Here is an 18370-nt window from a genome sequence, read left to right as displayed (position 1 = left end):
CTTGGAGTAATGACCAGCTTTGTGACTTTCATATCCGTTTTTCTGACATCTCTGCTGTCCTACACAATGCAGAGGAGCAGCCGAGAGGCACTAAAAGAGCCAGCTGATGGTAAAAGCCCTCAAGATCCAGACTTGAACCCACAATGCATGGCAGTCACCTCGGCATGTATTCTGATCATGTCTGCTGCAACATGAATCCTGCAGATAAGCCCAGCTCCTGTGTATTTGAATCTAAGCGGCTCTCTCCCCCACTCTAAGCATGTCTTTCAGCAGCATCTGTGCTGTGTGAGAAGGGAATATGAGGGGTGGATTACCTGCTTAATTAGAGGGGGAGGTGAGTTTTGTGTGTGTGTGTGTGTGTGTGTGTGTGTGTGTGTGTGTGTGTGTGTGTGTGTGTGTGTGTGTGTGTGTGTGTGTGTGTATGTGTTAGGTTCCAAACACATGAGAAAGACAGAGAGAGAGAGAGCATAATCACAGGTAATCAAACACCTTAATTGGAATCTATTTGAGCTTTCCCATAGCATTTGCTTTACAAGATAGTGCCGTCTATTACACCACATATATTAAAATACATTAATTCACATTTCAGCTCATTTAGCTTAATTGGCAGAGCGGCCTGGGATGCATTAATATTCCACATCATGGCTAGAAGTAAATATGCATTTGTTTGCAATTCATTAATGGATTGAAATTAATGACAGAGAATGACTGTGTCCACACAGCAAGGCATGTGATGGTCCAGCTGATAAACAGATGGTCCCCCCCCCCTTCTCACACACACACACACACACACACACACACACTGAGGCATTTCACCTTATGAAACCAGGATCGTCGTCAGTTTTCCTGTGCTTCGTTTTGACATCTTTTGCATGCAAGAAATTAGGAAAGGGGAACAAGAAAATAAATTATAAAAAAAAGTCCTGAATACTATATTATATATTATAACTCACAACTCGTAACTTCTTCATGTGTTTTTGAGAGATATCGATTTTCTGAGGTTTCAAAGGCTTAATGCCCTTGCTTCCTGTTCAGAGAAGAAAATAAGTTTCACACAATCAGGAAAAAATCAGGCGATTAAAGCTGCACATCAGAATTAGTAGTGACATTTCGCAGAATGGAAGGAACCTTTCACTCTGTTCCATGAACACTGGTATGACTGTGGCCTGTGCTAATTAAGGAAATAGTCCTGTTTATGTGTAATGTGTGCACCTGCTCATCAACATCCCTGACAACATTGATTAAGTGCATGCTGTGTAAGAGAAGGCTTGGCAGCTCATTAACCAAAGAAACAAAGGTTGAAGGGCAGTCGTTCAAGCCATGTTATCGTTCTGAGCTTTCTGTAACTGTGCACTGCGCTTTGACTCCTGGAGAAAAACAAAACAGACTCCATAATTTAGAGTCTGGATTTTCTTTTGTTTGACACTAGAAGACAAAGAGGAGGAGGTATAGGGAAGACAGTTTGCCAAAAATGTATCCCTAAAGCAGTGGTGGTTTTTGTGGCTCTGGAAGTCTCAATTAACTACACCATCTGATGATATATATATATATATATATATATATATATATACATATATATATATATATGTTCATTTTCTGCTTAAAAAGTTACTGAAATGATAACTGGATTTCTAAAAAGTTGCAGATCAAAATGTATCCTTATTACTAGTGTTAGTTAAATTTGTGTCGTTCAACAGAATCAATTAATTAACAAAGGGATCATCTATACTCCCTTTACAAAACAAAATAGATACATCTGTTTTTAGCGGTCACTGCCCTCGTGCTTCCACATGGTCTTTACGTTGGCATAAATACAACCAATACATGACACCATAGGGCAGAGTCAAAAGTTTTACATGACAACAAGCAAAGTGACGGGGGAGGAGGGTTGTAATAATATACCTTTTAACGGTGGCAGCTTTGTACACAGAGTGGACAATAGACCATTACATATATTCCAACATATGGATGGAGAATTCTTGTTTTTTATTACTCGTATCTCGCTGAGCTTCACTACACTGACCCGCAACCTCCGGTGGTGCTGCTGTTTCATCCGAACCAGTAAGGTTTCAGAAAATGTGCACACAAAAGGACAAAATAAATACAGAGTACACACAGAAGGACACTGCATCTGTGTCCAAATATGTATCTAATGTTGAGCATAAATGAGTTTTTGTGTGGTGAATCACCAGAGTGTGTATTAAATCATCACAAAATTATATATATATATATATATATATATATATATATATAGAGAGAGAGAGAGAGAGAGAGAGAGAGAGAGAGAGAGAGAGAGAGAGAGAGAGAGAGAGAGAGAGAGAGAGAGGACCAAAACACAGCCATTTGCTATTACACAAAACTGACAATAGGCTCATGAAGATAATCAACAGACAAACTAGATATCTCTTCAGTACAACATACAGTATGTATTGTCACATTGTCTTCCAATTTGTCAATTTGTCTTCCAGTTGGCAAGGCCTTTGAGTCACACCTGATTTGAATTTGGCACTCCAGCCATCTAATAATACATTGTTTTCTCTGGAAAACAATCACTTTGATTAAACAAAAGCGTGCATATCTAGCAGCTCTCAATGGGAATGCTGAGAAAATAAACAATGGCACATGCCTCCATTTCTAAATTCGCTCTTCCCGCCTGGACTCTGATATTGTTATGACCAACTGCTTTGGAGCATATATCCCTGCCAACCACCTGTCCTCCTGTCAGATTGCTCATTTTAATGCAGACACTGCTGAATGCTTAATAAAAGTCAACAGAAAGAGAGCGCTGCCAAATTATAAGTCGCACACACACACACACATACACACACACACACACACACACACACACACACACACCCACACACACACACACACACACACACACACACACACACACACACACACACACACTGGTGCACCTGTCCGCCTCTGCTAAATGTTACCATCTGAATTGGCTGTCAGCTGGTGTCAGTTGCAAGGCTTTTTTGCTTGGTGGGTAATTGGATTTCAAATTTAGAGCTTCCTGCAACGTGAAGAGAACATGGTCAAGTAATCAACACACTCAGGCCATTTTATCTGGTGGGAATGAAACCACATTTGATTTGTTTTTGTTAGGCAGGAGAACGTCAGTAGTAATTCAACAAATCTTATGGAATGCAACATTCAACTTATAGTACGTGCAAGTATATCAGCATCATCTCATGCATTGCAGACTGTATGTCTTGTACTGTTGCCTCACGCAGCTCGTTGATCTACTGTAAAACAACCAGTTCATTGCATCATCTTTGCTCCACAATTGCTCCGCATGGGATCCAGCCAACAATACAACACACACAAAGCTCTCCTACTGAACTCCAACAAAATGATCCTTAAGAAAAATAATCGTGTAAGCGTTTTTCTCAATGCATGTAATAGGCACTCACTGCCTGTAATGAGCACATTATACAATTTCACAGCGTGTATGAGGTAAACATCACACTCTATAGCGTATGTGAGATTTCCGCCAAGTGGATTTCGGTGCTATATATTGCCCTGTCAACACCTCTCAAATGTGATACAAACGAGCTCTAAAAAATTTTCTCTGCTCATTCAGTTTATTATCAGCTTGAGTTACTCACTTTGAAAAGATGGGAGGCAGAAAATACCAAAGACTGTGTATATATTCCTTGTATTTGAGTGTAGTCTAACTTAATTTAGACTAAATCAATCATCTAATCATTTATTTGTTGCATTAAGTCATATAAGGTACAACTACTGGTACACAAAGATGTTTGACCTGTTGCCCTCTGAAAGATGCTAAAGGTCCAGTCTGTTTGTCCAGAAAAAGGACAAACAGACTTAAGGACATATTTTCCCCAGAGCTATAACCAAACTGAACTCCAATATGTACTGATCTCATTACATTGAATTTTAAGTATTATCACAATACATCAGTTTCTCTATACAGCTTATTGCAAACATGCTGACATGCTAATGTTTAACAGGTTGTGTTTGCCATGTTAAGTTATTACTTTTTCAAGGTAGCATGCTAGCAAGTGTTTATTAGCACATAAAAAAGTCTCCAAAAAGAGGCTTTTGGAAATGTGTTTAGATTTGCACTTATTTATTCTGATTATTGTGTAAATCAATATTATCCTGGTGATGTTAAGTAGGAAATATCACCAAAGTGTTTGCCCCAAGTTTCAAGGTAATTCATCAAATAGTCGTTGATATATTTGAGCCAGGACCAAAAGGACTGACTTACCCACCAACAGACATAACGACTGTGAGAATGACATGGCCATTCACGGAGCCATGCTGCTAGCATGGCTAAAAACAGCCTTGTAATCAACACAGGTCTGTTCTTGGCATCCTGAAAAAGCAGATTTCAGAATGCACTTTAAACGCACAAAGAAACATACAGTGTGATTAATGACAAGGGCAAAGTGAAACCAGCATGGAGAGCACTGAAAATAAATCTCTTTGTGATCATTCAGGTGATCAGTGCTGTGCCTTTGTAGCTATTTAAGCGTCTGTGGCAACAATCAGAGGTCTTTAAACTGAAGTGTTAGATCTACTGTTAAAATCTGGCCAGTTACACGTAGGTGATCACAAACACATCAATTACCATGACACATTCAACATTATCTCTACAGATACTTATACATTTACTGTTTTCCATGGTGCACAACTGATACAACTGAGCTTTTCAGAGCTCAGGATTTGACAAGAGGTCACAGCAGGACTCTTCAGGCCTTGATTCTGGTTTTAGCCAGGCTTCCTTCCGTATGCTTGGTCCCCGGGGGTGAATGCGGACAAATAAGACTTGAAGCCAGTGACAGGAACACAGGGGAGTTTATAGGCCACTGGGAGAAGCTGATGGCTGATGATGCCCAGTGGAGGTTACTGCCTCAGACAAAACCATGCCTCGGCTTTGAGCAATCAGAACAGCATTAAAGTGCAGGAATTTTATCTTTATGCAATCACGTTAAAGTGCTCCGGGAATCATTACTGTCTTAAATAACCTGTGTAGGATTTGGTCTTAGTATAATGCAGATGATGCAATATATCAAATTATGATTTGTAGTCTTTATCCCATACCGATTAAGAATTAAATGAATTAAACTCCCTGCCTCTATAGAGCACCCACATTTCCTTTTCAGATAAAGGAAAATAGAGACTAACAGAAGATCAGTTGATAAATATTTTTTATTACACCATACGCTAAACCAATTTCGCTTCAGCCAACATATTAATGAAAATTTCACACCATCTTTAATGTAGCCTGTTTTGTTTGTGCTGAGATATCACTTCTTACTCCCTGGTATATTATTTTTTTTAACAGCAACATATTGGAACACTTCATCTTCAAGCAGTATCCGTACATCTGTAAATTACTTTCCACCACAATCAGCAAATTTCCCACTCCTTTGAAAAAATGAAACCAAAGATATGTTGCCATTACAGAGACAGTGTTATAATACAATTCTGAGCACAAAAACTATATCTAAACCCTTTTAGTGTTCACATACTGCTCCTCATACATTGCATCCAGTCTATACATACACCATCAAGTGATTTTACCTGCACAATCCGCTGCCTCTCTGACCTTTGCCTCAGTCAGGCTGTAACAAGACTGCTCTGACACAAAAACACAGATAATTGATCTGTGTTGGCCTCCCAGAGGTCACACCAATTATTTCCTCTGTGAAAGCCGAGCAAATGAAGACCAACTACCCAATTCCATCATAAGACAAGGAGCCACACCGCTGCACTGTTTTGTTTTTACATTTCTTCCTCCCTTTATTCTCTTTTCTCTCGACTGGAAATGTCACCAGAGGAAATGTCAGAAAAATGAGCCACCCTTCACTTAGCCAGAACCACACCGGTTTATTTGCCTTTACACTGTGTCTCTCTTTCTTTTCTCATCAGTAGACTCACCACGTCAACATCTGCCCACTCACATGACCTGTGAGCCAAGCCCAGACAGACACTGACACATACATGCACTGGCACTGATGTATAGTCTACACACACATATGCTGTATAGGCAAATGAAGGTTTGAGAAACTCACAGTGCCACATGCGCACCCATGTACACTTACAATGTGACAGAGAAATGCCCCCCCATCCCCACCACAACAGTTGGGTTAAAGATATGTGGTAGTGAATTGTGTTGTGTTGTAGTTAGGCTGAGGCAATATATCAATATTATATCAATAATGTAATATGAGACTGTCTCAGATTTTGGATATCTTGACATCATGAGTGTTGTCTTCTCCCAGGTTTAATGGCTGCACTACTGTAAAGTGATTGAGTGTTAATTAATGATTAAACTTCTCTTAACTTTCTCGAGTCACTGATTACTTGTTTAGTCTATAAAATGCTAAAAATAAATGTCCATCCCAATTTCAAGCTGACATCTTCAAAGATATGCACCATACGACAAGTATGACACTAGCACTATATAAATATACCGAAAATTAGGGGCGGCCTCTAGCTCACCAGGTAAAGTGTGCTCCCCATATGCCTGAGGCTTCTGCAGCGGCCCGGCTCAAGTGCAGCCTGTGGCCCTTTGCTGCATGTCATTCCCCCTCTCTCTCCCACCTTTCCCAACTCTCTTCAACTGTCCTATGAATAAACGGCAAATGCCCCAAAAAATTATCTTTAAATATACAGAAAATTTGGCCAGTGCAATATCATGACGTCATACCAATATCGTGATATGAGACTAGATATGGTCTTAGATTTTTGATATCGTAAGTCTTTCTTGGTTTTAAAAGCAACTTTACATTTAAGAAATGTGATTTTCTGAACTTACATTTTTAGCTGTTCTATTATTTGCTTTTACCCATTCAGCCCACATTACTGATGACCATTTATCAAAAATCTGATTGTGTAAATATTTTATGAAAGCAGTCATCAACCACACTATATTGTCTCAACTTTGATATAAAGGTGTTTGATCAAAAATATTGTAACATTTGATTTTCTTCATACCAACGAGCCCCACTGTGAGTCAAGTCAAGTCAATGTATCATTGGCCCCAAGTGGACAATTTGTGCTGCAGCAAGCAAAAAACATACGCGTAAAACAGAAGACATAAAACATTCAATATAACATCATGCAGCAGTTGACATCAACGCGTAGCCAGGATGGATTACAGCTGTGCATGTGGAGACTTGTTCTGAGTTGTTGAAGCTCCTCTAGAGCGTCCACTATAACCGCACAGGGGCTATAAATAATACAATAAACACTGAATATTGTCATCATCACCTAGCAATGTAACCACTCTTAATGCAATATACATCACAGTCAACAGAATGGTTCTGTAGTTCTGGACATCAATACACAAGATCATCACTACAAATACAATGTGCTGCACCTAAGAACAAAAGAATAACTGTCAGTGTCACTTTAACATCATCATCATCATCATTACCACCATCCTCATCATCGTTATCCTCATCATCATCATTATCAACATTAACATCACCACTTTGGTCAGGCCTTATCAACAACAGCTGCAGTTACCTCCTCCTGTCCTCAGCACTCAAGCCTTGAATGGCAGCAGTGATGAAAGAATTCTTGCACCAGTTTTTCATGGAAGTAGGGGTACATAAGCAGTGGCAATATGGTAACAGCTTGTACTGTGAATTATGTAAGGGGATGGGCACATTCTTAGTGGATGGCCATTTTGCTTTGTTAAGCAACTATTTGTTGAATATGTGATTTAGGCTACTGGAGGGCACACCCATTATCTTGCTCGCCACCTTCACAATCTTAGTGAGAACATTCCTCTCTGTAGTACCAAGGTTATGATAAAATGATGGACTCAATAAAAGTTCTATAGTGTGTGTGTCTAAGTGTGGGGTCGTATAAATCTGGAGCAAATTATGTTATGTTAACGTTATTATCGAGTTTTGACCTCAATTTCTTTCTCTTTCCTCTCTGACCTTGACTTCTTCCTCCTACACATTATCCCTCCAACTGTGCGTCTTAGGTCTCTCTCACACACGCCCGTGTCCGCGCGCGTGCACACGCACACGCACACGCACACACACACACACACACACACACACACACACACACACACACACACAGAGAGAGAGAGTTCTCAGTTCATTAAAGCTTTAATTTATGCTGTTATGAGCATCAGTGAGGACATTCCTCTGTTCTGAAGAAAATCCTCTGAGGCAAAAGAAACAACAACAGCAGGCTGTGTTGGTGGAGGTGTGATGTTTCAGGTGACAACAAACGAAACAAAATGCTGTCCATTAGGTCCAGTTGTTGTAACATATTAATGCGTTCAGTCTAATCGGATGCCAAAACACTCCAAAATGCTCAGAGGTGGGATTTTACAAATCAGTCATGGCAGTAACTCATCTTTCTTTGCAGAAATTGCAAGGTGAAGTTTAACAATGTCCTGTTACAGTAAGTAATCTACCAGGAATGTGCACATGTATTTCAGGCCATTGAGGTGCTTGTGTTTATGAACCAATGGAATGTTTCTCTGTCTGAACTCTTGATGTTATTGTGGTCAACAACATTCTTGTACTGTTGTCAGATTTTATTACTCTCTCTCTGCACAGCATGAACATACGCAGGATGCCCATCACCTGCCTGCAAAGTCTTCTTGCTTCAAACAGCAAGCAGGGCTTGCAATTCATCTGCAGACTGAGCCCTTGCCATTTTCTTTTGTCTTCACTTTATTTAAGACACTTGAAACTGATGTAGTATTTTCCATTTCTATTTCTAGCAATAGCAGCAGAGGCTATTCAAACATGTCACTGAGGTGTCACTGAATGGTGACACTGAATAATGATGGTGAAACCCATCTCACATCACAGCAACCTGCTTGATGGTCAAGCGTTGAAACTGGTAATGGAAGTGCAACTCAATGCTGCATGGTTTGACTTGTCTCAGCAATAACAATTGCCAATGAAAAAGGGCTCTATATCATAAAGTAACAAGCAGACTGTAAATACTGCACTGTGAGGTACACAGTTACAGCTTGATATGGGCTGAGCTGTTTTTTCTTGACATTTTGCAGTAAGAGAAATCTGTGTTGATGTATGCACTGAAAGGTTATGGAAGCGACAGAGATCAAGCTGTACATGCCGCGGCTGATCAGGATGTGAGTGCAGAGTGAAGGCTGCCTGCTTGCTGTCTCACATCACATCCTCTTGTAGGACTGTGTATCCATTTTAGAATAGTTATCCTTTAATACACTCAACAACATTCATGCTTTAAACACATGCACAAACATTTCCAAAGCCTGACCACGCTCCATTTGGGGCTAACCCTTCCATTACTTCTATTTAAAAACCAGAGCCTTGAGCCAGTCACCAATGAAACACAGCCACAGATGGTTCCTTAATGCTACCATGGACATTTAGAGATGGGGGGAAAAGAATGAAATCAGCCAAATGGGAGCAGAAGCAGCTTTGCGACAAAGGTAGAGACTGGGGGATTTGCATGACTGCTAAAGTGCAGAGCTAACAGAGCCAGGATGCTTTTTGAACCCTATGAAGAATAGTGACTAGAAACTTCTCCTCTTTAACACAGCAGGATTAAAGGGAAGATTACTGAGAGGATTTCTGATGAGATGAGGACAAATCTGTCCAGTATACTGGCTGTTAACTAATTGTGGCAATAGCATATGTCAAATTAAATATGTCAGATGTGAAGAGTGCTAGTGTCTAGAGAATTTGTAGTCATGTATTTGTTCTCCAAAAATAACTATTCTGGTCAAACACTGACTGACCTTTTCCTGAAGATCTGGCAAAACATTGGAAATGCTTTTCAGTTGCAGTCTGCAACGACACAGAAAACCCTCTAACTGTCACACATGTTGGCCTCATGCCTAATTTGGTATTAAACACACAAGATAACACAGAATACACAATACTACTGTCTTTGGATCCAAACTGGAGAAAATTGACACAAATGTCATATTGCCAGTCATGATTTTGTAAGAAAAACCAGCACCAGCTGCCAGTTTATTCTCTGAATGAGCTTTTATGTATTATAAATGCATACTATGCATCTCTTCTGCACGAGTGCATTAATCCATTATTCAGGGCTACAAGGCCTTGGAAACACTTGGTGTACTAATGCAAAGTGTTTCAATGTTTTTGTGGGAATACCGCATTAAACACGGATAGGATCGGATAGGATCGCATTAATTATCTATTTGTCTTCACAGCCTCTTTGCACTGAAATATTTTAGCTTGTGTGTATACCTTACACATCTACAATATGTCTCTGAACCACATACATTAAATACCTCATAACCTTAATTTGTACCTGGCCTTTAGTAAATAATATCAACACGGTCCTGTCGGTTAGAGGTATGGTAAAACGGCATGAAAGAGGAATCAAAGGCAAATGTGCTGCGAAAGTATCCAGAAAATGTACGGCAGCAATACATTTTTATCAGTGTGAAGTATGCCATGACACATTGGTTATCATGTCACTGACACCACACATGACCTTGTTTATGTGTTAATAAGCTTGGACATGAGCCAGCAATGCTCAATCACCCACACACAATCTTGCACCACGGTACTTTCAAGGACATTTATTGACTTACAGTCATTCTCTGCGGGCTGTAGCTCAGATGGCCGTTAATCGTAGGGTTTGTTGCTCAATCCCCATCTCCTCCTGTCCACATGTTGAAGGAGCCTCCAGCACGACATTGAGTTCCAAAACTGTGTAAACATAAAAAAAGTAGGTCACATTGAACAATAGCATCTGCCAAATACTGTAAATGTAATACAGTTCTTATCTTCACCATGACTGGTACATCGTTAACCTTTAATCCAAGCATATTTTTAACCTTAATGTAATGGAACTGTTTGCCTGCTTAAACAGTACGGTCACATAACACTTTGGAGCTTGTTGTAAAACATTTGGCGCTGGCTGCGATAGGAGTTACCACTTTTACATGAGGTTGTTTTTGTTAAGAAAAATCACAAATTTACTGTAGCATATGTGAGAACTGTGAACCAGCAGAAAGAGTTACCATGATCTGCATGTGACTCAAAGGGAAAAAGGAAAACACAAGAACTTAAGCATTTTACTCTATAATCTTAAGAACTGTCATGTAATTGCAAAAAATAACTGCAGTCTATGTGATGGCAATTATTAGTGATATTGTGGGATGTTTTTTGTAGCCTGTGTGGTGTCCTGACAGAAGCTTTAAATATACTGGTTATAAAACATGTTGGATTTGCTTCAGATTTTTGTATTTTTATGCTTGTGCCAATTTGGTGTCCTTTAATATTAGTGTTAAACAGAATCTGAGAGTCTGTGATAAGTGTGTGTATATTCTATATATATGTGTGTGTGTGTGTGTGTGTGTGTGTGTGTGTGTGTGTGTGTATGTTTATTTATGCTTGTGTAGCTCCCCAAGTCTTTATCTTTCCATCTCTCCTTAGGCATCCTTTCCTCTGTTTTTACAAGATGTTGAAAACTGCTGTGTATCCCTAAGGGACTCCCAACTGTGCATCTAATGCAAATGAGCCAAATCCAGTTAAAGTGCGATAACAGCATTAACAGTAAAAATCAAAAACTCTAAAGACAAAACTACTTCTGTTGCTTTACACTCACAGCTGTTACATTTAAAAGTCTAAATCATCTATAATGCTTAAATCTGCATACTGCCTTCCAGTGTTATCAGATTTTCTGCCCTAAATGCAAATAGTCCCTAGTTGTACTACAACCTCAAAACAATGAAAACTCAATCCCATGCACATTTTACTGTTATATTTCTAAATGTGATCATTCCTCACCCCAGAGTCATATTTATGAATTTGATAAGTATAACACAAAAAAATGTAAATATAGTTGTGTGTAAGAGAAATGAATTGTGATATTATAATAAAACATTTGTTCACACTGTGCAAATTTAACACAGAGTTTACATTTCTTCCTTCAAGTTTGCTTTGTTTTGGAGAAGAACTTGCAGCTAAAAAATAGTTAGCGGTCAAGCTAATTTTACATTCAACCACTACTGATACAAACTACCTGTACAGAACAAACATAATATTACATGGACTGTTATTAATACAGCTAACCAAACTAATGTTACATTATTTAAATTATTCGTCAGAAGAATCAGTAACTCTGCAAGCATAACTACTTTTCTATATGTATCTTAATATAGCTGTTCGAAAACATAATAAACAATGGCTGGTCATCCCCACCAGATTGAAAGCTGAAAACAAGGTAGTGAGGGAGTGTATTTTTCCAAACTTATAGACTAATGACTTAGTGACTTAATAGCCAAACATGTTAAAGGGCAAAGTTAACAGCAAATAAGGAACACAGAGATTGCCTTAAGTGTTTTTGTTCTATGTGTAATCCAACATTTATACATAATTACATCATTTTGCAAATCACAGTGTTTGCCTTAGTTAATGTTTTTATTCTCATGTCTATTTTTTTCTTGTTATTGAGGAGAACAGTCTCCTTTTTCTGGTCCTCATTTTTTAATTGGTTTAAAAGGTAGAAAGCTGAATGGATATGAGGCCGAATAAATGGTATTTCAATAACTAATTCATATTGGTTTTCTAACAAAAAAAAAAAAGCTATTTGTGTCCATTATATACAATGATGATGTGTTCCTGTTTGCATAATTCAAAGGAGACTTAGGGTTATTAATTAACTTGTGCTTTTTTCAGTAGTGAACTGTCCTCTAATAAACACACACACACACATGCACACGCACACGCACACACACACACACACACACACACACAGCTCACACCCAAGACATTAACGATTAACCACTACCCACTTTCTCTGTTGTACTGTTACCCAAGTAATATTCATAGGTACAAAGTAATAACTCACGACTCTCCCTCACTATGATGTGCATAATCAGGTTTTAGCCTGTCACCTAGCACTGGCAAGTGGACAGGAGTGTGTGAGTGTGTGAGTGTGTGTGTGTGTGCGTGTGTGTGTGTGTGTGTGCGCGTGTGCAAGTGTGGCCAGTGAGTCTCAGTAACAAAAGGTGATATGACAAACCAATTTGCATAATAGGAAAAATAACTTCCCCACAGTGCCTTCAGATGGAGCCAGGTGGGTGTCGCTGTCTGTGAGGATCATTTCACTCAATTATTGTGATCATTTCGAGTGTCTGATTAAGATGCCCAGATATTGATGACTTGGTGTCTGCATTTAGCCCCCTGTGACCCAGTGATTTTATTATTCATGTCATTCTATCTGTTTTCTCCTGTCATTAGGTCATCCTCAGTTCTTCATCTGGAACTGACATACAGTGATTATAGCCAAATGGAAGTGAAATTACATACCCCACCATAAACCTGCGTGGTCTTGTGATTAGATCAGAGAGAACTTGCATTATTCTAGTCTTCCCAAATCATTTTTTGCCTTGATGAATAGAACCAAATTACAAGAATTTTTCTTTTTTTCCGTGCTTGTGCTATAAATGGCTTTGCCTCAGCAGCAGGAACTACTTAAGCATGTAAATGTCACAAGTCTGTTCACTTGTGAAAGCAAGCGTTCACAAACCTGAAAGTCCTCATCCATGTTCATGTTTTAAACAGGGCAGATGTAACAGTATTCCTCTACACAGCATCTGTCTTGTTTTGCTTTCTTTGTTCCCCAGCCCATTTCTTTCTCAGTATTATCCTGAGAAAAGCAATGAGCTTCTCAGTATTATCCTGGCTGCAGAAATAACAACCCAAATTATTTTTATTGGCTTGTGACCCCTTGAAATAAAGTAATATCTACCTGTGAGCTTAATCACAGTATATGGCCTCAGTTTAGACATGAGTGGTAGACAACCAAAGGGGGATTTTTTCCCCTAAAATTGTTTCACCTGAATGATTTTTACATGCCTTACTGGTGGACACCAAAAAGGAAAAAGTTAAGTCAGAAATATGGAAATAATTTGATGGGAAAAAGAGAGATTCAAAGAAAAATCTAAACCTTTCTATTTTTTCAGGCTTGTGATTAGCTAATGTATGTGTGTCATTTTCATGTATTTCTGTTGTTTTTTTAGCATGTTACTTATTCGTGTATTAATTTAATTGAGTTTACTCAGTGGTGTAGTGGCAGCTGAAATGGTGGGTTTACTACTAGGCAGATGGGTAAGTGAAGAGGAAGTAGGTATCTCTCCTGTATATTCCTGTTGTTTTTTGGCTGATAGGTCTTTTTTGCTGTAAATGGCCAGAAGAAGAGGTAGGTATACCCAATATGTTCTCCTATCAACTTAAATACATATACAGCCCACTTTGTCAGTGGACCCACATGTCAAAATATGATGCAATCGGTACCTTCCTGTGTCAGTTTTGGACATTCAGGGTTGACCCATCAATTTATGCTTGTTGCATGCTTTGTGTCTTTACAAAATACACCTCTCTTTTCACAGAAAATGCACTGCTATTTCTTTTTTTCTTTTTTCAAAAATAAACTTACAATGTGCATAAAACACTTGCAACAAAAGTGGTTAAGTTAAGAAAAATACATCATGGCTTGACTTTAAATAAGTATGGTTCTTACTAATGTCTTGTAACATTACATGATATACGTCATGTAACACAGGTCTCGTATGCTACACATACTTGCACGCTACACTATTATTAAAATGACTCCATTTGTTTGACCCAGCCACCTCCACTATGTATGCTTTTTTTGCTCTATGCACCACAGTTTGTGAAGCCAAAGTCCACCGACAAAGTGGCGATATTTGCAAGCTGGGTTGATGTCCGCTCCATCAACAACTGACGCCACCCACGTGCAAAAACATGCCTCTATGCATCGGTATTGCCAAGATTACTGAAAAAGCCACGGTATCAAATGAGTTGGGAGTGCTGGTATACCCTGCACTACACCACAGAGCTTACTTTAATGAAATGTGCCATATATAAAATTACCTAGCCTTGTCTTTGCCCCACTCCCGCCCTTCCCTTTTGTCTCCTTCTCTAACTTCCACTTGCCTGAAAAAAGATTAAAGAAAAGATGAAAAACGGAGCAGATATCTGATAGAAGTGAAATCTCAGGACATCATTCACCCCTCCACACAGCATGGCAGCTGGCAGTTGCTGAGATCATTCAACGTCTCTGCTGCAGACGAATAATGATCAAACACACACACACACACAGATGTGACATACAGTACATTAACACCTTCACACGTTGGAAGATATTAGCACATGGAAAGTTGTCTCCTAGTAAAACTTCTGATGTGTGCATGTGTAAACGCCAAGGACAGCAGTTAACACATCTGCTGAGGAGATCTTATAAAAAGTTAGATCCTGGCTCCCACGTATGAAACTGGGCTGTGCTGTTCTAATGTTTGGTGGGCGCCTTCTCTATGATTCTGTGTAGCTACAGTACTGCACTCTGCTACCATCATGCAGCAACATCCTCTTTTTGATGAGTGCAAATGGGAATGAAACACATTCAAATTTTATTCAGACACACAGAAAGACGAGCCCACTCAAACACACACACACACATGCACGCACACACACACATATTCACACACACACACACCCGCATGCGTTTTTTGTTAGCAGCCACATTTCTGTGTTGAACAACTTTCTGAGATCTGCAGGCTCACGCCCACACTTTTACAGTATCTGCAGACTTCACAATAACATTGATGTCTGAACACCCCCATACTCTCTCTCTCTCTCTCTCTCTCAGTTACTCACTAACACATAGTCTTCAACAATCTCCCCATCACAGGTGTTTCCACCGAGCGGCCGCCCACCCACCCAGACCTTGTGATCCACTAGAGGTTGCTCTTGCTCATGTATTCCACTCCTTTGCAGTGTCCTAGGTTCTGCTTGTATATAATAGCATCCTCTCTGTCATTTACCCAGCTCCTGCTTTTTTCTTTTAGCAACTGCGCTTTTAATGGCCCATCTCACTCCTTTGCAATTACATGAGTTTGAAAGTTCCCTAAAATTGATAAAAGATAACTGATATTGATATAAGATAAACAGTCTTACATGTTGTACAGTACAATGTTCCTTGAGATAAATGTGTGATTTGTGATTTTGGTTTATCAAAACAAAATTGACTTAAATGTGAAGGGATACGTCATGTCCAGATGCATTATAGCTACTGCATCAGTATGCCATTTTGGAACATTTAGGCTGGCAAAGTTGTGGTGCTGGTGTGAAAGACACAGATAGTTTAATTTAAACCTTTATGAACTCTGATTATCTGGAATGTAGTGGAAGGTTTTTTAGTCTGGCTGCAAAACTGCTCATGTGGTTTTCCAGGGCACAAGAAGATGAATGCAGAAATTGAAATTGTTTGTGGAGGTGATTCACTGTACTAAAAGATTCATTGAATATTTTACAGTACAAAAAACTATGGTTCTGATTTGATCTGTTGTGCTTTATCCACTGTTAAATTAATTGTTGGTCAACTGCAGACAGTAACAAGGCACGCATGCTATTACTGATGAGCTTGTTTTCATCAACAATTTTGTATGTGCTCAGCATCAGATCCTGTAATGATTGATTACCCAGATCTCCATACGCACCTGATATTATCCTCTACAGTGGCACAATGCACAGCAGGAATGTCTCCATTGATTGGGCCTGTGGCGAGGCTTTTATCAACATGTAAGATAGAGGTAAAGTTGAACTCCATGCAAACACAAACGTCTCTCATGAGACGCTTTTCAAAGGTCAAACTGAAGGTTTTCAGACACGTTCCATCACCCTGAGGCTAGTTCTTTTTAATCATGACCAACAACATTTTGCTATAATGCAATAAACTGTAACATAATGTAATACATATTTTCCTCCATATGGTTTTATTGTGCACAGAGCAATAATCATTAATTGGTTTTCCTCTGTAAGGTAGGCATAGGGTTCATTCTTCATTCACACAGCACATGAAAGAATTTCTGCCTCAAACAACATGCCTGTTTAAATGTATGCCCCCATGATGACAGGAGGAAATGAGTCATATTTGCAAAAAATACACATCTTTGAAGTCAGAGTTGGCCCAAGGATGAGTAGTATTCCTGGGAAGGAGTGTAGTCATGCGTGAGGAAGCACGCGCAGCATATCTCATCAATAAGACCTGAGAGGCAACACAAACAAATGCTGAATTCCTAATATTTCGCTTTGGTCTCAGACCTGCAGCAGCTACAACAGATCAAAACCCAACTCATTAGGGTTTCTGTTTGAGTTACACAGTTTTTTGGAATCAGCATGCTTTTACTTTCAGTACTGCATATCAAGTGCTTTCATTAGTTTGCTGAAAATATCTGAATGCCTGGAGCGACTTCTTCTATATCTGGGAGCAAAACGTAACAAGAGAAAATTTAGCTGGGAACACAGAATTGTCAGATTAACTGTGAAGACAACCAACTGCTCGCCACTTTATTCTGTGAAACCTGCTATTATTACACCTGAAGCAAATCTGTTGTTGTGAAATACGTAACAGCTAAGTAATATACAGTATGTGCTTGTGTATGGGGAGCTGTCACTGCTCAAAAAATAGATTTCTTACACTCCTGTTATTATAATGAGAATTCTCAGACATATTGCAACAAGTATGTCTTCATGAGAAACATGACCAAATGTCAATAGTTAGTTTTAACATATGGGGTGGGGTATCGTCACATTAAATGGGGATTTAAGGAAATCTTGTGCGTCAAGATTATGGTGTGAAAGTCTTTTTCTGTCAAAATAAACTCTGCTACTTCATGTTTTTATTAGGGGGATAAACGCACATTCCAAAAAAACTACGTCTCTGCTACATTTATATAGAAATATCCTGTTAGAGCAAAAAAAAAGCTTTGTTACTTTGTATTTCATGATTGCATACTATAATTGTACAATACTAAAAAAACAAAACATTGCTATTTGATGAAGACTTTTACATGGTAGTCTGTCCTGAAAGAGAGGTCTGTGCTTTAAATTTACACTTAATTGTTTTCAGATAGCAAATATTCTCCACAGGAAATATAGCTACTGTAAATGCCATAATCCCAATCTTCAAAGATTCACAACAACAATATTTTCTTATGACAATTAAGTTTCCTCATTATAAAAAGCAAGAAAGCTCTCGTTTCTGAAGGCAACATTTAAAATTTCCTCTTACGCTGTTACACGATTTTTTTCTCTGTGTTTTGTACTTGTCCAGCAAAAGCACATCAGGCCTCTGGCCCATCAGTGAACCACTGCCAATAATTAAAGACTTAAAGAGTGAAGGATTAGATCAGATTTAAACTGGCCTACATCTCTGCATGAGCAACACAGCAGGGAGCCTGTGATAACATCTTCTCTATAGGAGGACGCACAGTCATGCTGAGACAGTCGCGGAAGTCGAAGACATTGCATGCAGTATTCTGTAAACACTGAGGTGCAGGCAGGACAGTGTGTGCAGA

General features: G+C 39.1%; 1 protein-coding gene across 1 annotated transcript in view; it reads right to left on the bottom strand.

Annotated features, from left to right (window-relative positions):
* The window catches only part of dlgap4b (discs, large (Drosophila) homolog-associated protein 4b), a 187022-nt gene that overhangs the window by 137748 nt on the left and 30904 nt on the right, over positions 1-18370 (bottom strand). The window contains exon 2 of the mRNA XM_088085642.1: positions 10574-10691. The gene's annotated coding sequence lies outside the window, so the exon portion shown is untranslated. The remainder of the gene's footprint in view (positions 1-10573; positions 10692-18370) is intronic.

Source organism: Plectropomus leopardus, chromosome 2, assembly GCF_026936395.1.
Source record: "Plectropomus leopardus strain MGB_pleo_1.0 chromosome 2, ASM2693639v1, whole genome shotgun sequence".
Taxonomy (NCBI): domain Eukaryota; kingdom Metazoa; phylum Chordata; class Actinopteri; order Perciformes; family Serranidae; genus Plectropomus; species Plectropomus leopardus.
Note: the sequence above shows the minus strand (reverse complement) of the source record. Positions and strands in the feature narration are given on the sequence as shown.